Genomic DNA, 25,693 nt, shown 5'->3' with positions numbered 1-25,693 from the left:
AAATACAAGAAACTTAAAGAAAATTATATACTGGGGCACACCACAAATTGCTTAAACATAGCCAGAGAACGATGATACATTACACATAAGAGAAACAAGGATATAAATGACAGCGTTCTACTTCTAAGAAAGTGGAAAAGGATAGTGGAAAAACATAATTAAAGTGCTAAGAAAAAAGAATACATCTTTCAATGTGGACCCTTACATCTAGTGACAATTCTTTCAAAATAAAGGTGAACTAATGACTTGATTAGAGATGCGAAATCTAAAAAAATTACCACCACAGATTTCTATAGAACTTAAGTTAAAAGAAGTCCTACAGAGAGAAGGAAAATGAAGCCAAGTAGAAATCCGGGTCTCCACAAAGGATTGAAAAGCACCAGATGATGGCCATGTGGGTAAATGCATAGGACATTTTTGGTCTTAATATTTTAAACTCTTCAAAAAGAAAACTAAGTCAAAACCAATAACAGCATATTTTGATATTTAAAATCAGTGTGAAGGAAAATATATGGCAATAGTTGCATCAAGCCCAGGAGGAAAGAAATGGAAATATATTCTTGTAAGGTGTTTATAGTATATATGAGTTGATATGATGTGTTTTAAGGTAGGATTATGATACATTAAAGATGTATACTATCAACCCAAGAGCAATTTCTAAAAACAAAATAATCATAAAGTTATATAAGCCACTAAATGGAATCATAATAATATGAAATAAGAAAAATGAAAAAGCAATAAAAGTTTAAAAAGATGAAAGAAAGGAAGAATAGAAGAGAAATAGCAAGATTATAGATTAAATCTCAACTATATCAATAATTGCAATAAATGTATATTTTATCAGTGTTTATGCTCCCCACTATGTGCAAGCCTCATGAAAGGAGAGATTGGTCCTTTCACTGGTCTCCATGATACATGGTATATAAAACATCATTAGCTCTTTATCAAGTCTTTTTTTAAAAGTTTGAATATATTAAGTTTCATAATGAACTTTAAGAGGGAGATTATTTTGTGGCAGTTCAAAAATATATTTGGGGGCACCTGGGTGGCTCAGTCAGTTAAGCATCCAACTTCAGCTCAGGTCATGATCTCACGGTGTGTGAGTTCAAGTCCCATGTTGGGTTCTGTGCTGACAGCTCAGAGCCTGGAGCCAGCTTCAGATTCTGTGTCTCCCCTCTCTCTGCCCCTCCCCCGCTCACACAGTCTCTCTCTCTCTCTCTCTCTCTCTCTCAAATAAATCAATGTTAAAAACATATTTGGCCATGGAAACGCTTCTCCAACGTCTATCCTTCTCTTTTTTATCACTCATGGTAAATTCTGATTTATTTGAGTGATATTAGTGCTTTTTGGAGCACAGTTAAAGAAACATTAAGCTAGATTATTTCTTAATCAAAACAACATTATCATGTCATATTTTTAGAAATATATTAAACATGAAAATAAATCTAATATTCATAGTTATCATGGTTTTTATAGTAATGTTGAGGAAAGTATAACATTTATACTTTTACATTATAAATGGCCTTATATGAGTTTTAAATATTTATAGAAAATGGCATTTCGTAAATATTAAGTTACGCAATTTTATACATCTGTTGGGTTTTTATATAAACAAATTTGCGATAATTAGCACCTGAATTAGTGATTAAGTCAAAAACTAAAATAATCAAAAAGAATGTTAATGTTCACCATACTTGGGATACTAAACAGCATACTCGTTCACATGTTTTTTTCTATCATGGTTTGAACATGAATGTTCTACTAGGAGAGGTTGTGATTAGACTGGCTTAAATTTGCAGATTAAATAAAAATAAATGCCATTTGTATTGAATGTATCATGCATTATAAGTGTATTACACATATTTTTTTTTTTTAATATTGAAGTGTTTTCTGTCTTAGCCCCACCCTACTTAGAAGATAATAAAACTCGAAGAGAATTTAAGGAATCTGTTCAACATCACTTAGCTTGTTACGTGTTTAAGTCCGGATAAGAACCTTACCAAGGTATTCCTGGAGACTGTATTTTTACCCTTCACTCAAGCAGACGTGCATAGGAATCACTGATTCAGTAGGTCTGAGATGGAGCCTGAGATTCCAAATTTCTAGTGTGTCCCAACTAATGATGACGCAGAGTCCAAAACCATACTTTGAATAACAACGTTCTACTCTAGATTTCCTCTGTTCCAAAAATGACAGTTACTGGGGCCCTGGGTGGCTCGGTCGGTTAAGCGAAGGACTTCAGCTTAGGTCATGATCTCAGGGTTCGTGGGTTCCAGCCCCGCGTTGCACTCTCTGCTGACAGCTCAGAGCCTGGAACCTGCTTTGGATTCTGTGTCTCTCTCTCTCTCTATCCCTCCCCTACTCATATTCTGTCTCTGTCTCTCTCAAAATAAATAAAATAAACATTAAAAAAACCCGCAATTTTATTTGTGAGATCATGGAGTATCTTAACTGATTCCTTACAGGTTTTAAAATAATATGAAAGAAGGGGGAAATTACATTAACTGTGTAAAACAAAACCATTTACTACTTTCTTGTAGGCACATGCACATGTTTTCTCAGACATAGTTTCTGTGTTTTTTGGTTTTGTTTTGTTTTGTATTTGTACTCTCATACTGTTTATAGTCCTTCCAAGACCGCACTCCTCACCAAGAGAACTGTAGAATTTGGGCCCTGCACAGCTGTATGTGAAAGCACTTACCAAATATCCTTCGGGAAAATTCTTTCTTACCTTCTCTGGTTGTGATAGGGCTTCCAATGATCACATCCCATTAGCCTGGTTAGCTATTTATCCATGGATGTGCTGGTGACTCACTCAGAGAAAATACAATTTTAATAACAAAACTATTTTCGATAAAGCATCACTGATCAATGATGACATAATCCTGGAAGGGTCTGTAGCCATTTCTTCCTTCTAGACTTCCCAGCCCCTGCCTGGAGGAAGAAGCGTATATGTGGTAGAAAGTGAGGCTAAAAGAGGAAAAAAAGGGCAAAAAATGGAACCAAGAGTTTAGGTAAGGGGAGAGAGAAATTAAGAGAGTTAGTTGATATCCTTCAAATCTCTGGATTCTCTGAAGAAGCCATTTTCCTAGATTATAGGAACCAGTGAATTTTACTGTCCGCTTAATTAAGAATTTTTTGGTGCTCCACTGTGTACAAATTAAAGTGTACTGGAATCATTATGTCTGTTCGTGTCTCAGCCTTATCACTTGCCAGCTTTTTGGATCATTCGTTACTACTAATAGCAAGTATCTTAAATAGATTTGAGGATTAGAAGACATAACGCACGCACAAAAGGAGCACTCGCTAGGCACACTACATGTGGTTATAAAACCGTATCATGAAATTCAAAACAAGAGCCTGTTCAGCATCACCAATGGTAGGAAAAAAATATGTGAAAAGATAAGACAAATACTGCTTCCTTACCCCCCCTTAGCGTGCTCTACATTATCCTTCTTCGGCTGCACTTATTACCTTCTATCATACCATGTAATTTATTTGCTTATTATTTTGTATTTCATTTTATGTCTATCATACTGGATATAAAATTCCACAGGGCCAGAGAAGTTTCTCTGTGTTGTTTACTAATGCATCAAAGCACTTAGAACGGTGTTCAATAGGTTCTAAGAGACTGAGAACAGGTGCTCGATAAATACTTGTTGATTAAATTCATAAATTTAAAAAGGTTTGCTCTGTTGTTAAGGGATTGCAAGGAAATGTTCATGGCTTTCACTTGGTGCAGGTAGAAAAGAATAGAAAAATATGCCCTTGAGAATTTGTAATGAAAATCCAGGCTTCACATGAGTTTGGAGGCTGAATTCAAACTATCTGTGTTTCTGGAAACCTCAGCAGAATTTATTTAAAAGTAGATTCAGGTCTATAAGGCCACAAGGTACCTAGCAGAAACAAATGCTAATTTTTTCCTAAGGAAACAACCTGCAGCCCAGGACTCAAGAGTTCCAAATATTCTCCCGAAATATGAGCTCAAATTAAACAAAACAAAGCAAAGTTAAAAATAACAATAAAATGATATCGTTAGAGCCAGAAGGAATGCTAGACATCAGAATCACAGATGCAAAGCCTTGGAGAAATGGAAATTTCACACGGAGAAATTAATCAAAAGAAATGCCAGAAAGGAGAGAGACAGAGAAACTGAGAGAGAAACCTACACAGAAATTCCCTAAATCAGGTAGAGATAAATCCAAATATATTACTATATTATTAATGTAGGGATTAACTATTCATTGAAAAATTATAGATTGTCAAATTAGCTTTTTGAAAAGATGGCATAACCCAGGTGCAAAGCAGAAAATAAAATGTAGACTACAATAAGCCAGGCCTATAGAAGTTAAACGAAGTTGTATAGCCACATGAATGTAAGAAGAAAATAGGCTTTAAAGGATAAAAAAAAGCATTACAAAGACAAGCTGGCTGCTACATTAGGACCAGAGAATCAATCAATCAAAAAGCCATAATTTACAACTTATATCCAGTGAGTACCATGGCCTTAAAATAGGGAATTTGCACTCTAATAGACCTGCAAGGAAATACTAATAAATCTATGATAATAGAGAGGAAGTTTTATCACTATTTCCCAATTATTGATGATACATAAAAGTTTGTGAGATAATTCACTAGAAAAATTCGTTAAAGAGGAACCCTTTTACGTTGCCGGTGGGAATGCAAACTGGTGCAGCCACTCTGAAAACAGTATGGAGGTTTCTCAAAAAGTTAAAAACAGAACTACCCTATGATCCAGCAATTGCGCTACTAAGTATTTACCCAAAAGATACAAAAATACTGATTCAAAGGGATATAAGCACCCCGGTGTTTATTAGCAGCATTATCACCAATAGCCAAGTTATGGACAGATCCCAAATGGTCATCAATGATGAAAGGATAAAGAAGATGTGGTGAATATATACAACGGAATATTACTCACTGATCAAAAAAATGAAATCTTGCCATTTGCAATGACATGGACAGAGGTAGAAAGTATTATGCTAAGCAAAATAAGTCAGCCAGAGAAAGACAAATACCATATGACTTCGCTCATATCAAGAATGTAAGACACAAAACAAATGAGCATAAAGGGGGAAAAGAGAGGCAAACCAAGAAATAGACTCTTAACTATAGAGAACAAATTGATAGTTACTGGAGTGGAGGTGGGGTGGAGGGATGGGTTAAAAAGGTGATGGGGATTAAGGAGGGCACTTGTGATGAGCACTGGGAGTTTTATGTAAGTGATGAATCCCTAAATTCTACACCTGAGATTAATTTTCCACTGTACATTAATTAGCTTGAATTTAAATAAAAACTTGGAAAAGTTTTTAAGAATGAAGTTATCAGTAGAAGTGCAACACAAAAAATGCGCAAAGCAAAAAATGTTTGCAATACCAACAAACCATAAGCAACACGGTTATCTATTACCAAAGAAAAGAATAATTGTGATGTATTCACATATTGAAATTTGGGGTATTTATCCAGCAGAAATGAAAACCTATACATAAACACTCATAGCTTCAGTTGTAACAGTCAAAAACAGGAAACAAGCCAAATGTCCAACAACAAACAAATGATTAAATAAATATGGTACATCAATCATCAATCAGTACATGGGACTGACAATAGTATAGTATGCAGCAATGAAGACAAGAAAATACTGATAAATGCCAGATCTCAAGGGGATATTGCTGATGAAAAATGCCAATTGCAAAAGGTTCAATAATGTCTGATTCCATTTCCATGACATTCTTGCAATGGCAAAATTCTAGAGGTCAAAAACAAGTTAGTGATTGCCTGCATTGAGGGAGCTCTATCTATGGGTAGCACAAGGAATCCTTATGACACTGTTAGGTATCTTCACTATTCAGTATGTTGTGCAGTGATGGGCACACATATCTAAACGTCTGATATGTACTAGACCTAATCACACACACAAACACACAGATAAGTGCAAGTAAAAGTGAAGAAATCTGAGGCACTGGGTGGCTCAGTCAATTGAGCGTCTGCCTTTTGATTTCAGCTCAGGTCATGATCCCAGGGTCATGGGATCGATCCCTGTGTCAGGCTAAGCATGGGTCTGCTTGAGATTGTCTCTGTCTCTCTCTCTCTCTGTCTCTCTCTCTCTCTCCCTCTGCTCCTCATCTGCTCATGCTCTCTCTCTTTAAAAACCAGATGAAATTTGAACATATTGGTAGATTGCATCAATGCCAATTTCCTGGTTGTGGTATTATGCTATTATAAATACGCGATATGTTACCATTTTGGAGAACTTGGTGAAGAGTGTAGAAGACCTATATTATTTTTACCGCGATAGGTGAATCTATAATTATCTGAAAAAATTAATTAGCTCAGTGACATTTCTACAAGCAGAATACATTTCTTTAAACTTAAATTTCTAGGTTTGTCCGAGTGTATGTGCATTATGTGTATGTTCGCCTTTGAATAAATATTTCAACATTGACCATTTCAGTGTGTTCAATTCATTGTGAGTAGTGAGCATGGCAGTAAACCTGAAAGGTCTGTAGACAGCTTCCAGGAATGATTACTGTGTTTTAACTCTCGCATCCTTACACAGTTTAACCTTTTCTACCACACTTCGACTCTTCGTTATGAAACAGACCCTCTTTGTTCACCACGAAATGGGAAATAGGTGAAAGGTATGCACATAAAAAATGAGAAAAATGGGGAACAAAAAAAACAGTTTTGAGTGAGTGGGTAGTAAATACTAATTAATTATCCAAGCGAACTGGAAATGTAACTGATTTTTGGAACACTGGCAACTTCATACTTTCACTGAAAAAAGAGTGGTGTAGTATAGGCAACATCTTGAAGATCGCTTTGTAAAGCACTATCAGAACCTTATATTCAGAAATAATGGGTTGCATTGTGTCCACTGTAAATCCATACGAAGTCCCAGGGCACTGACTGAAACCCTAACCCCCCGTACCTCCCATGTGGCTGTACTTGGAGACAGAGTCTTTAAAGAGATACTTAAGGTGAAATGAGGTCACCAGGATAGGACCTGATTGAATATGACTGGTGTTCTTATAATCAGAGGAGATGAGACACACAGGACACAGACACATAGCCACAGAGGGAAGATCATGTGAAGACACAGGAAGAAAAAAAACATCTGCAAGCCAAGAATAGAGGTCTCCGAAGAAACCACTCCTGTCGACACCTGGATGGAGGACTTCTGGCCCCCAAATTGTGAGGAAATAAATTTTACTTAGGTCACCTGGCCTGTGGTACTTTGGTTATGCCAGCCTTAACAGACTGAAACAGTCAGTGCCATGGGAAATATACACGAGGGAAGCTTATGCATGAACGGTCCTCGTTTTGCACTCGTGGGAAGGCCAACGACTCAATATGTCAAAATGGCTGACCAAATCGTCGGCACCAGAAAATGCAGACTAGTAGAGGTAAGCTACAAGTCTGACAGAGATAAAACTAAAGTCGGTAATTGGTGCACAAAAACCAATGGACAATGACAGTTTTCATTGAGTGGGTCTGGGAGAGAAGGAAGGTGGTTAACTGGATGGTTTCCCAATTTAGTTTTCAAGCTCTTATTTTCTAATCTGGCTTCAAATCCCAGCTTCCTATCTTCTGGCTGTGGAACCCACTTAGTCTTTCTCAGCTTCGGTGTCCTTATTCTAAAATCTGAGTCATAAAAGTACCTACCCCTCGCATTGTAAGGATTAAGAGAGTTAAACAACTAGTTTACTAAAGCCCTGACTTGCACATGGTTCACAATATTGATTATTAGTTTTCTTAGTCTGTTTACTAACTCTTCTGAATCTTCCGAATATTTTACTTTCTTTTTTTATGTTTTATTTATTTCTTTTGAGAGAGAGAGAGATAGAGAGAGAGAATCCCAAACAGGTTCAATACTTTCAGCACAGAGCCTGATGCAGGGCTAGATCTCACACACCCGTGAGCTCATGACCTGAACCAAAATCAAGATTTGGGTGCTTAACTGACTGAACTGCCCAGGAACCCCCGAATATTTTACTTTCTTATTGCATTCTATATTCTCTAGGCAATACATCCACAGACAATTTGAGATTTATGTTGTTATGTATTAAAATATTACTTTACCATTTATGAAGCAATTTTTTTTGTAGAGTACACATTTTTCTTCTTAGATAAATACATATGTTAAATGTAATAAATAGATATTTTGTGAAGGAAGGTGTCTTTAGCAGTTGACCAATCAGCCTTTATAAAATGTGTGGTACAATCAAAGTCTAAGTGTAGAAAGGGTGATGGGTGGGAGCTATGCGTTCCGAATCAGGTGAACTTCCAGAATCTGTGGCCAAAGATCATAAAAATAAGGTTATACAATAAGTTGTATATTACAAACATAGGCACTCTCTGCAATGGCTTCCACTGAGTCCCGACTCCTGATATCCACACCCATTTGAATTCCCCAAGCCTTGAGCGCAAGCTAGATCTCATGACTCAGTTTTAATGAATAGACTATAGCAAAGTGAGAGGATATGGCTTTTAAGATTAGGTTTGCAAAAAGGCTGTGGCTTCGGTGTTGTGTACTGAATACTGCTCTCTTGCTCGTTTTCACGGATGGAAACTACCTTCCATGTCATAAGGTGTGGCTATAAAGAGATCCATGAGTCAAAGAACGGAAAGAGGCCAACTGACCGAGTAGAGACAACCACATGAATGAGCCATGAAGTGAATCTCTCTCCGTGAAGACTTCTAAGGAGACAGCTGCCCTGGGGGAAATGCAAATGATATCAGGTCCATGCATAGAATAAGATATGCCTGTTGAATAAAAGTAGCGCTAAGGGTCATTTGCACATGAGTCTTTTGATGAAGCAATGGAGTGTCTGGATCACCTTGCCCATCTGAGTTTTGGGTTTCTTTTAGTGTGATGCCTTCTTATGAGCGATAATATGAAATCCAAGTATCTTTATACCCGGTGCTAGTTCCAAGAGGTCCATTCATACATCTCTCTCCTTTAATCCTTCTTTTCACCAATTTTCTAATCTTTTACTTTCCAACTAATTAACCACTACCTATGTATCAATATGTACCCAAACTTCAAGCCATCTCCCTTTCCTATCAAGGCCAATAAATTCTATACATTGGTATGATTTTCTTTCTTAGTATTGTTTGCAGTCACCACTGGGTATAGATAGTGACCATCCATTTGTGGCCAATATCACACATGATGTGAATTCATCTCTCAGTCGGGCTCGTGTGTTTTCTTCCTCTGTTAAGTAGAATTCCCCATAAGCTGCGAGTATGAATTGAGGGAAAGTGGATGAAGAGTTAGAAGCAGGTACCATGGAGAAGTCTGAGCCACCCGCTCCGGGTTTAAAGATATTTGCATTTTATATCATCACTCATAAGAAGGTATGACACTAAAAGAGACCCAATAGGATGCCTTTCTTTAAGTTTATTTATTTTGAAAGAGCGAGAGTGAGAGAGAGGGAGAGGAGAGAGAGAGAGGCAAAGAGAGGGAGAGAAAGAATCTCAGCATTGTCAGCGCAGAGCCGGATGCAGGGCTTGAACTCACGAACTGAGAGATTATGACCTGAGCTGAAACCAAGAGTCGGACACTTAACCGACTGAGCCACCCAGGCGCCCCCTATAGGATACTTTTACTTTGCAGGTCTTTTCCGGACCAGTCTCTACCTAAACCTGGGGAGACAGGGAAGTACTCAGCTACTAGAAACAGAGCATATTGGGATCTTTATAAGGTAACCACCCAATAGAATTATAGAATTATAGTATTCCACTGAGGGACACAGCCAAGTGGAGCAAATCAGCAGTTAAGTACCCAGGGTAGTAGACATTTTAACCTCTTTCCTTCTTTATTCCTGATCTCCTGCTGCAATCCTATGGGATAAACCCAACAGGAAGCCAGAAAATACTAGAAGCCGATGATGAGCCCAATAAAGGTCAGCTTCCTAGGGCACAGAGCCAACTGGAAAATAGTGGAGAGTAAATCCAAAGGAGTCAGCAAAAATGTCCAGAATACTTACTATGGTGTCATTTTTCACACATTCATTTCCAGCATTTCTTTTGTCCTTAAATTTTGGGTTGTGTTTTTTTTTTAAACAGAACATGGAAGGATTTTTGTGTTGTTTCAATTTATTTGTTGATTGACTCGTTTTTACAATCCGATTCTATTACCTCTATTTTGTAAAAGCATATTTAATATGTTGTCATCCACATAAGATGACTGATTTTTATCATTTTGCCTTGTGTTTGACTGCATACAACCAGAAGCTGTTTATAGTGACTTAATCAAGTGGGGCGTTGGCTTTTCCTGTGTAACAACAAGACTATCAGAGATAGACATTCCAGGACAGGTATAGCTGCTTGAATAAGTCATGAAGGCGAGGACACTTGGGGGTCCTCGTTCACCCTTCCTCACATGTGACTCAGCCTCACAGATGCAAAATACCTGCTTTATTTGTAGGTATCATTTCTCCATTAGGCAACCAGAGAATAGTGGCTGGGAGGGAAATGGGGGATAGAAGGAAAGCACATGCCAATGGATGAGGCTATATATATATTTTTTTTATAAAACAACATATCCAAAACGATTTCTCATTCACATTTTCAGGTCACTGGACCTATCACCGCAAGTAGATTTAAAAAAAAAAAAAATGTCGTGTCAGCATTTCACAATGGGTACATTGCCCCTGGGGATTTAAAAAATACAGATTCTCATATTATGGATTTGGGGTTAACATAAAGCCGTATTAAGTACATGTCATACTTGGATATATTCCTTTTTTTAAAAGGTTTTATTTATTTTTGAGAGACAGAGAGAGATGGACCACAAGCAGGAGAGGGACAGAGAGAGGGAGACAAGAGTCTGAAGCAGGCCCCAGGCTTGGAGCTGTCAGCCCGGAGCCCGACGCGGGGCTCGAACCCATGAACCGTGAGATCATGACCTGAGCCGAAGTTGGACATTTAACCCACTGAGCCACCCAGGCGCCCCAGATGTTTTCCCTTTTTATTTTAAGTTCTCTATATATCAAGCTGCTCCTCTTTTTTGTTCTTTCTCCTTTTCTGTTGGATTGATTGCGTTCCTTCATTCTCATTTTCCTGTACAAGTGTGGGAGTTCAGTATTCAATTTCTGTTCTTTTCAAAGCTACTCCTAAATACCTAACATGCATACTCTATTTAGGGAGGTCCCCAAGTAATCATTAGCTCTGTTTTTCTTATGATGTGATAAACTCTAAATATTTTCACTCTGGTAAACTGAAATCTGAAGTACATCTTACAACAATTATTTTGCAAAGATCTTTCACACGAGGCGTTCCCGGGAAGAACTCTGTGGGCACAAGCTTGTCTAGGTTGGCTTGGTCAAAGTAGGAGAACTTTGGACTTCCATGATGGCCAGCGGTTGGACTAAGGACAATTTCCCGGGCAGGAAATTTTAATTTCCCACTGGTGTCAAAGTGAGTAGTTGCATGTGCATGATTTTCTTCTGAACCTGTCTAGATATAGGCCAGGGAGGAAAGGAGTCAGTAGCTAAACACCAAAAATGGAGGTACACTCTATCATTAATATTTACATTTCAGTGTTTTATTTCTCATTCATTCCTGAATGACAACCAACTGATTATGGCTTACTAACGAGGAAATTACTTTTCCTGAATATTTTAGATAGCATTCCAATATTTTGTAACTTCACCTATTGCTATTGAGAATTCTGCTGCTTATTAGGTACTCTGTTTTTTTTTCCTAGTTACTCTTAATCATTCTTTGTATATTTAGTATTCTGCATGAAATTTGACAAAACTGTGTCAATTAAAGGATGGCTTTGCATTTATGGGCTCGAATGCATGATCCGTCAATTCCGGTAATTTCTAAGCTTCTATCACATTGACTATCCTACTATCTATTCTGTCCTTTCTATCCTGCAGGAATCAGATAAAATATATGCAGTACCTTATTAGTTTTTAATAATATAATTTATTAAAAATCATAATTCATTAATTTTTAATAAATTCATTTGACATAAATTATTTCCCAGAACCAAAAAATGTCAGAAATTAAAAATTAAATTTTTGAGGCAAAATGACAGAACAAGCCTCGACCAAAGCTAGGAGAATAAGTTGGAAATCTCAGGAATCCAGGGAAAATACACCATTGTGATTGAATTTGTAGTAGAGAATAAAGTCCCATAGAATCCCCAATCAGGGGAATTATTCCAATAGCATGAATCTCATCATAATGGGTATTAGAAGATTTGTTTTTCATAAAGACATTGAAGTGTCATCATGTATTCCGGAAAGGCCACCGAAGTTGGACTAGTGCTGTGGGGATAAGTCTTTGATCCATGAACTCAAAGCATATTTTATAAAAACTTGTGCCTACCAAAGCATTTCCTCAGGTTCACAGAGTTCAGTGAGAACGTGTGGTTCATAACTGTTCTATGTCTCATCACACCTGGGGGCTATTGCCCAGTCTTAGAGTTATTCACAACTCATCAGCACTGGATGTGACTTAGAAGAAGAGAATGAGGGAATCAGGAGGAAAGATGAGGTGGGGGAAGGTTAGCCTAGCACTAGAGGCAAGTAGAGTAAGCAAACGTGATGCTAAGGCATCTCACTGTCACTAAAGGGTAACTCCTCCTTTTCCTCACACTTTCCCTGCCAAGCACAACCCCTGTCCAAGAGGGGATTCATTTCAAGTGATATGCTCGGAGAACTTTCTTCTTGGAATTGTCTTCCAATAAACATATTAAAAGGACGCTCTTCATTTGTCAATAGCATTCAGAGTGTAGGACAAATGAGTTATGTCACATAAAAATCTCAACTAAATAAATCCAGTATCCGGGAATTAACTGTCTATATACTTGGAGATAAAGGCATCAACATTTGCCCTCTGGGTCCAATGAACCCGTTTCATTCTTTATACTTTATTTTATTAATTTTATATGAGTACGAATTAAAAAATAATGAAAATTGTGATAAAAATTTAATCATGGCAAACTCAAAATTTAGATCCCTGGGTTGCAATTTATATGTAACCTAATGGACAATGTCTTCTGAATGCAAGTAACCACTCATCAATTGTCGTGTATGGATCGGGAATATACTCATCTTGTTAATACTAGGATGAAATTCCAAATATGTCAATTCTAGCTTATCACTACTAGTGATTCTGAAATTGCACCATCAAAATCCAATACCTTAATAATTTTTGAAACCTGGGATGGCTAATAATAATTCTGAAGAGAAGAGCACCATCCTTTTTGCTATGTTACTACCTTTCGGGGCTTTTTTCTTTTGTTTATAAGCATCATTTAGAATGATTTATCCCATAAATTTTTATATCCACATCATTTATTTTCTTCCAACCACCTTTATTTCATCCCTTGTCTTCATCATTTGTCCGCTTCTGAAGAATATCAAGTACATTTTGGTACATAAACATAATGAAGAATACAAAATTTCTCTGACATGTCTTTCTAACAAACTGGGATGAGCCAGGATCTTGTCAGAAAATGGAAGTGCTTCCCGTAAAATGGCTAAATTGTTACGAACATCATATTTCCTTTCTTCCTTCAGTATACATTATCTATTTATATATTCCTAACTTTGAGACAATTCATCTAGGATACTGTCCCCTGAAAATGCATCTGATATTTCATCTCTGCAATCAAGTTTGCTATCCTTATTATAGTTTCAAGGGCTGCTATTCGCTTTCATTTTCTGATTTTTCTGATACTTGGGACCTGTCTACTCTGCCTTTTTTTCACTTTGCCATTATCGATGAAGAATGAAGAATTCAATCTCAGTTGCGTTAAATGAAATTTAAAAATAGTCTATAAAGATAGCACCTCCAGCCTTGTATACATGTTTGAAAATGCAAAACTCTGGGAAGTGAAATAAGAAAATAAAATGGTAGTGCAATAGGTATAGTTTATTGTACTTTTGAATCATCTTTTAAACCAGGGATAGGCACATTTTTGCTGTAAATGGCCAGACGGTAAATATTTTAGCTTCGTGAACGACACACTCTATGTCATCTTGTCTCAACTCTGCCTTTGTATTGTGAAAGCAGGTATAGATGATACACAATGCATGTGCTTGGAGGCGATCCCATAAATCTTTATTTATAAAATCAGGAGACAGCCTAGATTTGGCCCCTCAGTTGCAGTGTACCGCCCCTGCTTAAAGATTCCCTGGTCCCTTGTTTCCCTATTATTTCAGTCTATTTTAGCCTAGCTGGGAATAATTTCTATGCAGCAATAAATATCTGACATGATTAGGAAGCAAAATAGCAAACACAGAAATACAGCCTGTAGGATCTAGAAAACTAAGGTCACTGAGATTCTCTAATCTATCTAAGATTTCTAAAATAGCTCAATGATTCAACATAAGAATTGCAAAACAGAATTATTATGTAGGAAATTAGTAATTTTATTTTTAGCATTGGAATGATACACTGTAAGTAAGAATAAAATGGTAAAGTACCAATTCTTACAAATGCTTTTAACGGTACAAAAAACTCATAAACTAAAAGGTCAGTGGCTGATGGTCGGCTGAAGATCTTTTGAATTAGAAATCAGTGAAGGCCCTGAACTGGGGTAAAAACATGGACCCTTTCATCACCTTCTTCTCAAAATTGTTACCTGATGACAAGGATCGGTGACGGTTAACCATAAAAAAACGAAAAGGATTATGCGGGGGTGAACACAAATAGGAACACTGTGAGGCAGCAATTAAGCTTTGCGTTAGGAGCCAGATTAAAAAAAGGAATTTTATAAACCTCAAATACATTTATAAACCTCAAATACATTCCTCTAGAAGAGGAATCTAGACTAGTAAGTCTAAGAATCTTGAGGGGGTACTATACTGATCCACTTTTAGGAGGAATCCCCGCTTCCCATAAAAAGGGCCATAAATTTCTCTGGAAGAAAACGTGGCCACTACAAGCCCTCAGGACACACACCAAGACTGATCATATTTAAGCATACCAGCAAAATGTGATGTACAAGGAAATAAGCCACGATGGATGAGGGCAAGTAGAAACAAAAAATAGAAACATCATCCCAATAACTTTAGATCCTTAAGATGTCGATAGATAGATATTATACTTGATATACAGCTGTACCTTGAACAACACGGGATTGAACTGCAGAGGTCCACTTACACGGGGATTTTTTTTTTCAATAAGTACAGTACAAGGCTGTAAGTGTATTTTCTCTTCCTTATGATTTTCTTAAAAGTTTTTTCCCTAGCTTACTTTTCCGGAAGAATGCGGTATATAATACATAGAACACACAAAATATGTGTTCATCGGCTGTTCATGTTATCAGTGAGGCTTTCAGTGAGCAGGAGGCTATGAGTAGTTAAGTTTTGGGGGAGTCAAAAGTTACATATAGAATTTAGACTGCATGGGGGTCAGTCCCCCTAACACCATGTTGTTCAAGGGTCAACTGTATAAAAGTACAAAATGCTTACAGAATAAAAAAGTAACATCATAAAAGCACAAGAGTTGTTACGTAATAGACCATCAAAATGATCAGAAAAATTTGAAAAAGAACTCTCTATGTGATCGAATATATATATATCCGTCTAAACTGAATAACAAAGCCTAGTTAATTTTTCATCGTAATTCTTCTCTCTCAAAATTCATCTACTATTTTCCATTGTACCATCATACCTGCTTCTGGGTGGCCATCATCTCTCATCTGGACTCCTGTAATATCTTCCAGACTGACCTTCTTATATCAGTTCTTGTCTCTTCACCCTCATTTGCTACAACTAGAGGATTTTTATTTTTAAATGTATATCTAGTCACGGCCTGCATTCTATTATGTCACAATTGCCTTGACCACCACCTGCTAAGTTTTGTCTCCCCACTGCCATGTTCTCGTGTCCATCAGCCACATCTATTGGCCGTCTTTTTTACTTGCTGTCATTTTCTGTTATCCTTCCCTCTCTTTCTCCAGTAACTCTACTTTTTTCTTCCTGTGTCAGCTAATCACCATGTCCTCATGGAAGTATCCTCTGCTTTGCTCGCTGGGATTTTCCCATTATGATATAAAATTATAGCACTTTGTATTCCTACTTGATAGTACTTCTAAAGAGTGTAACTGTGTATTTATCTGAGTGACTCTTTTATTAATGTCTGTCTCTCTTCCCAAATGTAGACCCCACTGGGAAAGGATGCGAGGAGATTTTTTTGACCTATTATGAGCACCTACCGTAATGTCTGTCACATTGTGGTTTGAAGCATGTATTTGCCAAGACAAATGATTGAATAATTAGACTTTATGTGATGAAAACATAATTGATCCAAGAAAATGCTACTACAGTTACTGACATACGAATATTAGTTTGTTAAATGAGGGTGATCAGTGTGGCGTGCCATGATCATAAAAATAAACAAAATGGAACAGAGTAAATGGATTCCACATTCATTATTTTTTATTATGTATAACACAAGAAGCATCATTTGTCATTGAAAACTAAGTGGGTGTTAAATAAACAGATATTTACATAACCAATTTGCATTTTTTAAGTGAGTACATTTAATTCCCATACATACGGCTATAAGAGAGAAAAAGAACACTCATTACTTTTGACAATAATTTAACCCTGCAGAATTTATCCTAAGGAAATTATCTCAACTTTCCTTAACATGACTTTGGCCTTGTCCATCTGTCTGTCCTCAGCTGTCACTCGGCTCCCAGATGCTCCTACAGTTATAACAACACGACATTTGTCTGAGTTCACTGTAAGCTCCATCTTGCCTCTAGTTCTGATTCCATAGCTGCTTTTTAAGATGATTTTAACTTTCAGGAGTTTTAGCTTTACAATAAATTTTAGGGGCGCCTGGGTGGCTCAGTCAGTTGAGCGTCCGACTTCGGCTCAGGTCATGATCTCACAGTTCACGAGTTCGAGTCCCGCGTCCAGCTCTGTGCTGATGGCTTGGAGTCTGGAGCCTGCTTCGGAATCCGTGACTCCCTCTTTCTCTGCCGCTCCCCTGCTCATGCCCTGTCTCTTCCTGTCTCTCAAAAAGTAAATAAATGTTAACAAAAAATAAGATCGAGAGAAAGGTACAGAGATTTCCAGTGTAACCCTTGTCTCTATTCATCAGTAGCCTCCCCCATCATCAACATCACACACTAGAGTGGTATATATATATTTTCACCAAGAGTGAATCTGCATTGGCACATCATAATTACTCAAAATCCATACCCGAAGTTCATCATGTACACTCTTGGCATTGTACATTCTACAGGGTGGACAAGTGCACAAGGACATGCGTCCATCATTATAATAGCATACACAGTGTTTTCACTACCCTAAAATCCTCTGTGCTTTGCTAACACATCTTTCTCCACTGACACTCCCCTGCAACCACCGATCTTTTCACTGTCTCCGTAGTTTTGCCTTTTCCAGAACGTCATAAAGGAAAAATCACACATTATGGCGTCTTTCCAGATTAACTTCTTTCACTTGATCATGCGGACTTATGGTTTCTCCATGCCTTTTCGTGGGGTGATGGCTCATTTCTTTTCAGTGATGGAATATAGCTGCTTTTTTATTTGCCTGAAATCTTAGCGTTCCCTTTCTCTTTCACCTTCATTCTCCTCATAACCTGATGCCTACTCTACTCATGCTTCAATACTTATAACGTGTATTTTCCTTTATTTTAAATTATCTGCCTCCCTTTCTAAACTGTAAATTCCATAAGGGGACTAAGAGTGTCTGTCCTTCCACCATAACACTACAGTGCTTATCACAGAGCTAGACTAACATAAAAGCTTAGTAAATATGTGAAAGCAAATGAGTCAGGAGTATAACATGATTTCATTTTTTTTATAGTTGCAAAATATGGACGTAAGTGTCCAGTACATAAACGTTTTATTAAATGTTTGTTTATTTATTTATTTTGATGAGAGAGACAGAGACAGAGACAGAGAGAACACGAGTGGGGGGAAGGGCACAGAGAGACAGGGAGACAGAGAATCCAAAGCAGGCTCCACACTGTCAGCGCAGAGCCCCACGTGGGCTTGAATTCACAAACCTGAGCTCAAGTCAAGAGTCAGCTGTTTTACTGACTGAGCCACCCACGTGCCCCCAGCATATAAATGTTTGTGCGTATATTTAGTAGAATACTATATTATTAAAAATTTTAACTATATAACAGGCCTCAAATGATAATGAAATGATATAATAGTGGTGAGTTGGATGAAAACTACACTGTATACAAATTATTTGGAAATGGCATGGAGCAAGACGTTTAAACTTTGCAAGAGGACTGGGAAAGTTGGAGTGATTTTCAACATTTAGCATCACAAGGTATTAAATATGTGTATGCTACTTACTTGGCACCAATAAATAAAGCAAAAATTGGTCGATAGATAACAAAGAGCCTTCCCATGGATTTCTGGTTTCGATTTTTTCAAGTAAAGAAAAACTCTCTTTGCTGTATGGACAGTACCAAGACACTCGTTAATCCAATCAAAACATTATTCAGAATGCAAACACATGAATATGACTTCTGGTTGCAGTGGCCAGTGCTGAATTCAGTCACTTTGTCTCCTGGAAGTGATCACGCAGACACTATAAATATAAGCTAAGTGGGTTGTTTTCTTGGCGCATGTATACCTGCGTTTACCATTTACCTATGTAACAGCATGTCATAGTGAGAATCTATCTCGTTTGTGCACTACAGGAATAATGGAAGATAGTGTTAACTTGTTACCTACAAATATACATGGGCACTAATATACACATAAACGTAGAAACGCAAATAACGCGTATTGGATGTATATTAATACATTCTCAGACATCAGGTTAACACGAGAGAACACACTTCCACCCGAAAGTCTTTAAAATGCTGAGTGTGTGTGTGTGTGTGTGTGTGTGTGAGTGTGTGTCTGCATCTTTGAAGAAAATGAACCTATAATAGTCATGAGAGTGGGTAAAAAAAAAAAAAAGAAAGTGCTATCAAGAGAAAAGATTTAAACTTTTTTTGTGGTTTAATTAAACAAAAATCCATTGTCTGAGAAAAAGCACATCCAAAGGCTCATATAATCAAAGAAATGCTGCAGAGCTTGAAGTAGGTCTGGCCTGAGTAGTAATCCCAGGATGAGGAGTATGGGAGACGGCAATCTCAGAGCAAGCGGGTCTGGGGCAGCACTATACAGATCATTAACTTGGGTAATACATTTTTTTCATGGATCTCTTACCTCTACCGCACCGAATAGGCAGCAACGGAGGCATTTATCCAGAATGTAAGGTACTAAGGAGGAGTCTTGGTCATTCGGGAAAAGCAGAGCCTCAGACAGCGTGTAAGTACCCAGAAGGAGGAAGGAGTCCCACCCCCCAAACAAATATAGCAGGTACTGACAACGTTTCTTTAGGTCTCTTAAATGATTGCTTTTATAGAACAGGTAAACATACGTTTTAAACAGGAAGGTGGGTTGATAAAGGGACATCGCTAAAAATCACAAAATAATGTCAGACTACGCCAACACCTGAAGGTGCCAAGAGCAAATAGAGGACATGTTGAAATAAGACACAACTTGGGAAGATCCAAGAGGCTAGAATGTTCATTATCATATAATAGAAAGGCCTGGAATTCTGCTTCCGCTTAAGATATAGGCCACAGCCTCCAGTCTGTCCCGAGACGATAACTAGATAAAACAAGTAACTTTAAAAAATCATTACATATATATATATATATATATATATATATATATATATATATATATACATGTATATGTATATAGATATATATATATATACATGTATATGTATATAGATATATACATATACATATATATACAGATACATATACACATATACACATACATACATATACAAACACATATACATAGATATATACATATACATATACTTAATACCAGATATCTGAGGAAACAAATATTCTAAAGAAACTAAATTTTATAGTGTGAAGTGTTCTTTTAGCTGAGCAGAAATCAACTTTCCTCCCTGAGAAATGTGTTGAGTATAAAAATAGGCAAGGAAAGCACTAGGCTTGTCGTAGACAAAGGGACTCTTCGTGAAGGAGGAAAAACCAATTGCGGCATTAAGGGCCATGTAAGCTGTTGGGACAGACTGGGATTTTTGATAAATCCCAAACATTCAGCTGCCAGATGACACCAAAGGATTTTCTTTAAGTAACGGTTAGTGTGAGAAATGGGGTCTTGGATGAAAAGGTAGAGAGAGAAAGCCCACATTTCTTCAGTGCATAAGGAAAAAACTTCTAGCATAGAGGACAAGGCTGTGATCGACACAGGATGGGTCTTCCATTCCTGAATGCAACCTAGCCCTAACCCAGATAATTTAATCCAAATGCTCTTCCACTCACCCCACGGATTCTGATAAGTACAATTATTACTATGCCACAATGACCAGTACACGGTCAGGAAAACAGAAGAAATAAAGCAGCCAAAACAAGCAAAGTGGCATAAATATTTAAAAAGCAGGAAGAAGGGAGCCTCGGTGGGTCAGTTGGTTAAGCATCTGGCTTCAGCTCAGGTCACGATCTCGCAGCACACAAGTTCGAGCCCCACGTCGGGCTCTGTGCTGACAGCTCAGAGCCTGGAGCCTGCTTTGGATTCTGTGTCTCCCTCTCTCTGTGTCCCTCCCTCACCCGCGCTCTGCCTCTCTCTCTCTCTCTCAAAAACAAATAAGCATTAAAAAAATAAATAAACATCTAAAAAAATAAAAAGTAGAAAGAAAATAAGGGCATGCTACATTTAACAGAACAACAGAAAGAATAACAGGTGGCTATTTCTAAAATTTTTTTTAATGTTTATTTTTGAGAGAGAGAGAGAGAGAGAGAGAGAGAGAGAGTGAGCATGAGTGAGGGAGGGGCAGAAAGAGAGGGAGACACAGAATCTGAGGCAGGCTCCAGGCTCCGAGCTGTCAGCACAGAGCCCAATGTGGGGCTCAAACTCACAAGCCACGAGATCATGACCTGAGCTGAAGTCAGAGGCTTAACCAACTGAGCTACCCAGGCACCCCAACAGGTGGCTATTTCTATGAAGCCATGAAAACCAGAAGACAATGAAATGCACATGGACTGGGTTTACTCCCACACTTTAAAATGACAATTAATAAATAAAAATAAATGAACGAATGATTGAGTGAATGAATGAATGTATGAATGGAGAAAGAAAGAAAGTAGAGAACATATTAATGGAGAAAGATGCACAGAGTGAGACATTGAGAAATCTGCAGTTAGCTTTGAGTGTTCAGCCAAGTACTGATCAGGGCATTCAGGGTCTGGAGGAAAGTTCTGGAAGCCATAGCATCACATGAGAGGATCAGAGGCAGCAGTACCACGTGCTCATGCAGCCAGGGCAATGACTCTCCTCAGGCAGGTGGGAAGCCTCACGATTCCTGGGCGTAGAGTCATGCTTCACGAAAAAGTTAGAGGTGAACCAAACTCAGGTCTGGTCTCACCTAAAATACCTTAAAATCAAGGTATGAAAAGATCAAACCATCTCTCTGCCCAGGGACTCCGTGGCCTCATCAGCTTCAGGCCCAGCAGCCTAACCAGAGAGAGAGAGAGAGAGAGAGAGAAATTAAAAAGAAGGAGGGGGAGCGGAGGAAGAAGGAGAAAGAGTAGAAAAGAAGGAAAAAAGACGTACTTTAAAATAAAAATATATATAATTAAGAAAATTAGAATAAAATAAGTAGAATAGAATAGAATAGAATAGAACAGAATAGAATGGAATGGAAAAGAGAACATGCGAAACTTTGTTGGACTCTGGGCAGGGAAGCTTCCTGGCATGGTCGGCTGGAGTTGGCTGGTGAGTCAGCAGCAGCTACACAGGTCCTTGTTCCCGCCTGTGAGCTGCCCACACTGGGTGTGGGGATGACCGCATGCCCAGCCCTCCCAGAGCTTACGTGGTGGCAACTACAAATTTTTGGTTTCCCCCTCCCACTGGCTGTTGGCATCTTAAACGTCCAGGAGCTCGAAGCCTGTATCTACAGAGCAATGAATGTCCCGGGGGCCCCTTGGGAGCAGCCTTTGGCCGCCTTGTGAAGGACAATTGAAAATTTCAAGCTCCCAGGAGGATCATATTGGTTTTGAAAGTCTGCTGTGTTGCTGTCGTGCCCTGAACTCCTCTGTGGAACTCTCTGCCTTTCTGAGCCACAGCTTCCCTTAGCTTCACTCCATGCCAACTGTGGGCGCAGCCTGGGCCACAGCTCTGAGAAGAGCCCCCTTCAACCTGTGTGCTCCTCATGGGACATCCTCCTGGTGAGGCTCGGGGTGGCGGGGGCAGGGGAGAGCAACGCTTCTGCCCCTAGCTGCCCCTGTATGGGACTTACCCACCCTCGGAAGGCAGGGAGGCCTTGCCAGATGAAAAGCTGTCCTGCTGGGCCTGTGCTGTCCATCCAGGTCTGACGTGATCACCTGTGCCCCCTGGGTTACAACTCCATCAACTTCCAGCAGCCTATTGATGCCAGGTATGCCTTGGGCACCACGAAATTTGATGTGATTAAGGGAAAGCCACTTTGCATCATGCGTTCCCCCTCTCGGCGAAAATCTGCTCTGAGGAATGTCTTCAGCGAGAACGTGGACAAATCTCTAGGAAACAAGGCAATGCATGATACTTTTTCTGTCTTTGGAAACATTCTGTCCTGCAAGGTGGTGTGTGATGAGAAAGGCTCTCACGGTTATGCCTTTGTCCTCTTGGAGACCTAAAAGGCTACTGACAAGACCTTGGCTCCTCTATGACTATGAAGTGCTTGTGAGCAGGTTCAAGTCTCCCAAGGGTGGGAAGCTGAGCTGGGAGCCCAAGCCAAGGAATGCACCAATGCTTACATCAAAAACTTTAAGGAGGAGGTGAATGGCGAGAGTCCGAAAGAGCTATTCGTCCAATTTGGCAAGACCTTAAGCGTCAAGGTGGTGAGAAATCCCAGTGGGAAATCCAAATGCTTTGACTCTGAGCTGTGAAAAGCATGAAGGTGCCAATAAAGGCCTGGAAGAGATGAACGGAAAAGAAAAGTCATATTTCTAGCCCCTTCACAGGAAAAAAAAAAAAAAAGCGAATGACAGGTTGAGTTAAAAATGGAGATTTGGACAGCAGAAACAAGTCAATTCATCGATATCGGGAAGTGAACCTCTACACTAAAGAACTTGGGTAACTCCATTGATGATGGGAAGTCAAGGGAAGAGCTTTCTCCTTTCGGATCACTCACCTGGGCTAAGGTAACGCTGGAGGAGGGGGAAAGCATAGGGTTTGGCTACATGTGTTTCTCCTCCCCTGAAGAGGCAGTCAAAGTAGTCACTGACATGAATGGAGGCATGGTGGCTCCAAGCCGCCATATGCTGCCCTGGCCCCCGGGAAGGAAGAGAGAAAGGCTCAGTTGATTAATGAGGCCTAAACTATACTGGTAACAAGGTAGGAGACCTTACGGCTTCCGAGGAATATCACGCACTCTACGCCAGCCTGGGCCTTGTCCAACTTTTCTACCATCTGGCTCTAACTGGTAATGTCCCAGCCTCTGGTGGCCTCTGTACTGCCACTCAGAGGGTCGGTGTTCCCGCAGCTGACGTGCAGAACATAGTACCTCATGCTGCTCTCGCTGCTCCTACCCTACAAATATGCTCCCAGTGTCTGCAGCCCTCACACTGTTGTCCAGCCTCTGCAGGCACCCCAGCCTACATTCCACATGAAGGTGCTAAAGACACCTCCATGCTGGCCACAGTGCCTCCCCAGGAACAAAAGCAGTTGCTGGGTGTTCTGCTCATCCAACCAATGAATCCAGACTGACTGGAAAGACTACAGGACTGACAAATCCAGGCTGCTACACATGCCACAGTCTACTGAATCCCTCCACTCTAAGATGGGCCACGCTGTGGCTGTTCAACACATTCCTCATGCCAAGAGAGATGGTTCCCGTTTCCATTGCTGCCTCTTCGACAAGGAGGAAAAAATTCAAGCACGAAATAACGCCTTATGGAATTCGACTCATGATTTGGAGATTTCCTAGCTCATTCTATGGACCTCAATACTGAGAACAACAAATTATAAATTTAGTAGGTCATTGTATATCAAAAGGTCAATTATGAAGTGCGGAGAAATTTTCCATTAAAGAATATATTCTCTGGGTTTTCTGCTATTGCCCAGACAGTGTTCACGATTTTTTCCTATTCTGGGCTTGGATTTTTCCCTCCAGAAATTGGTTTTGTTTAATGTACCTAAGTCTTAAGTTTCTCAATTAAAAAACTTCGTAAAAAAAGATCAAGCCAGTTCCAAGTAATTTAAATGTATCTCAAATAAAACTGAAAGGTATGGATGGGAATAATAAAATATTCAGTACCATGAGAAAACATTCACAATATCTAGAATTCTATCAATGATTACCAGAGAGGGAAAAAAAATCAAAATATGTCCCTTAATGAGGAGAAAAAAAATCCCTACTCATCCAGAATTGACAGTAATTAATGAAGATATTAAATCAGTTACTATAACTCTATTGCACGCGTTCAAACTTTTAGTAGATGTGGAATAAAAAAGACCCAAATCAAACTTCTAGAGCTAAACCTACAATATTTCTGGATGGATTAACAGCTGATTAGATATACAGAAGGTGAAATTAGTGAAGACAATGCAATAAAAATGATCAAATTGAAACATGGAAAGAAAAAACTTCACAGAGTATCATTGACCTTGGATCCAATTTCAACCAACCTAATCTATGGTATTCAAAGTTTCCAAAAGAGATGTTTACAAACTATTTTAAGATATAATTGCCCAAAATTCTCTAAATTTATGAAAACTATAAACCACAGATGTGAGATGCTCAATGCAGCTTTTTAATCAAATCGATAAAAACCTATGATAAATAGAAAATTTTATAAACAGCCAAGGAACAAAGATAATTACAAGTTATATACGGTAGAACAAAGGTAAGAATGTGTGCAAATTAATAAAAGGGAACCTTTAAAAAAACTGAAGTCAGGATGCCAGCAGGGGGAGCTCTAATGCCCTGCCACTTGAGGTCGCTTGCAGACCCAAAAGTTAGATATACCTTGTAAGTCCACACTACTTGATTTTCTACTTTACTACCCCAGCAGGAGGGAGAAAGACTGAAACATACTCTAACTTATAAATAAGTCTCAACACATCTTAAAAGTAATCAACTTACACTGAGGTTTTACTCCAAATTCTAAAAAATATAATTAAATCGGAAATCAATAATGAGGGGTGCCTGGGGGGTGCGGTCCGTTAAGCCTCCAACTCTTGGTTTCAGCTCAGGTCATGATCTCACAGTGTGTGGGTTGAAGCCCACATTGAACTCTGCCTTGATGGTGTGGAGCCTGCTTGAGATGATCTCTCTTCCCTCTCTCTCTGTTCCTCCTCCCCTCTCTTTGTCTCTCTCTCAAAAATAATTAATAAACATTAGAAAAAAGAGAAATCAAAATGAAAAGATATCTGGAAAATCCCCAATTATATGGAAAACACAATATATTTTCATCCTAGTGAAAATAGGAAAAAATATCAAAGTTTGTGGGATGCTGACAATGGTACTTAGTGGATTATAGCAGTTAAACACACACATTAAAAAGAAGAAAGCGCTAAACTCAGTGATCCCCAACTGCCGTCTTATGTCACTAGAAAAAGAAAAGCAAGTACAATAAAAATACGCAACTGGAGGGAAATATTAAAAATCACAGTAGAAACCAATGAAAT

General features: G+C 38.7%; 1 pseudogene; it reads left to right on the top strand.

Moving 5' to 3' along the window:
* The first annotated feature begins 22,353 nt into the window (after positions 1–22,353).
* On the top strand, positions 22,354–23,990 carry LOC122211262 (annotated as a pseudogene).
* The last annotated feature ends 1,703 nt before the right edge of the window (positions 23,991–25,693 follow it).

The sequence above is a fragment of the Panthera leo genome, chromosome F2, assembly GCF_018350215.1.
Source record: "Panthera leo isolate Ple1 chromosome F2, P.leo_Ple1_pat1.1, whole genome shotgun sequence".
NCBI classification, from domain to species: Eukaryota; Metazoa; Chordata; class Mammalia; order Carnivora; family Felidae; genus Panthera; species Panthera leo.
Note: the sequence above shows the minus strand (reverse complement) of the source record. Positions and strands in the feature narration are given on the sequence as shown.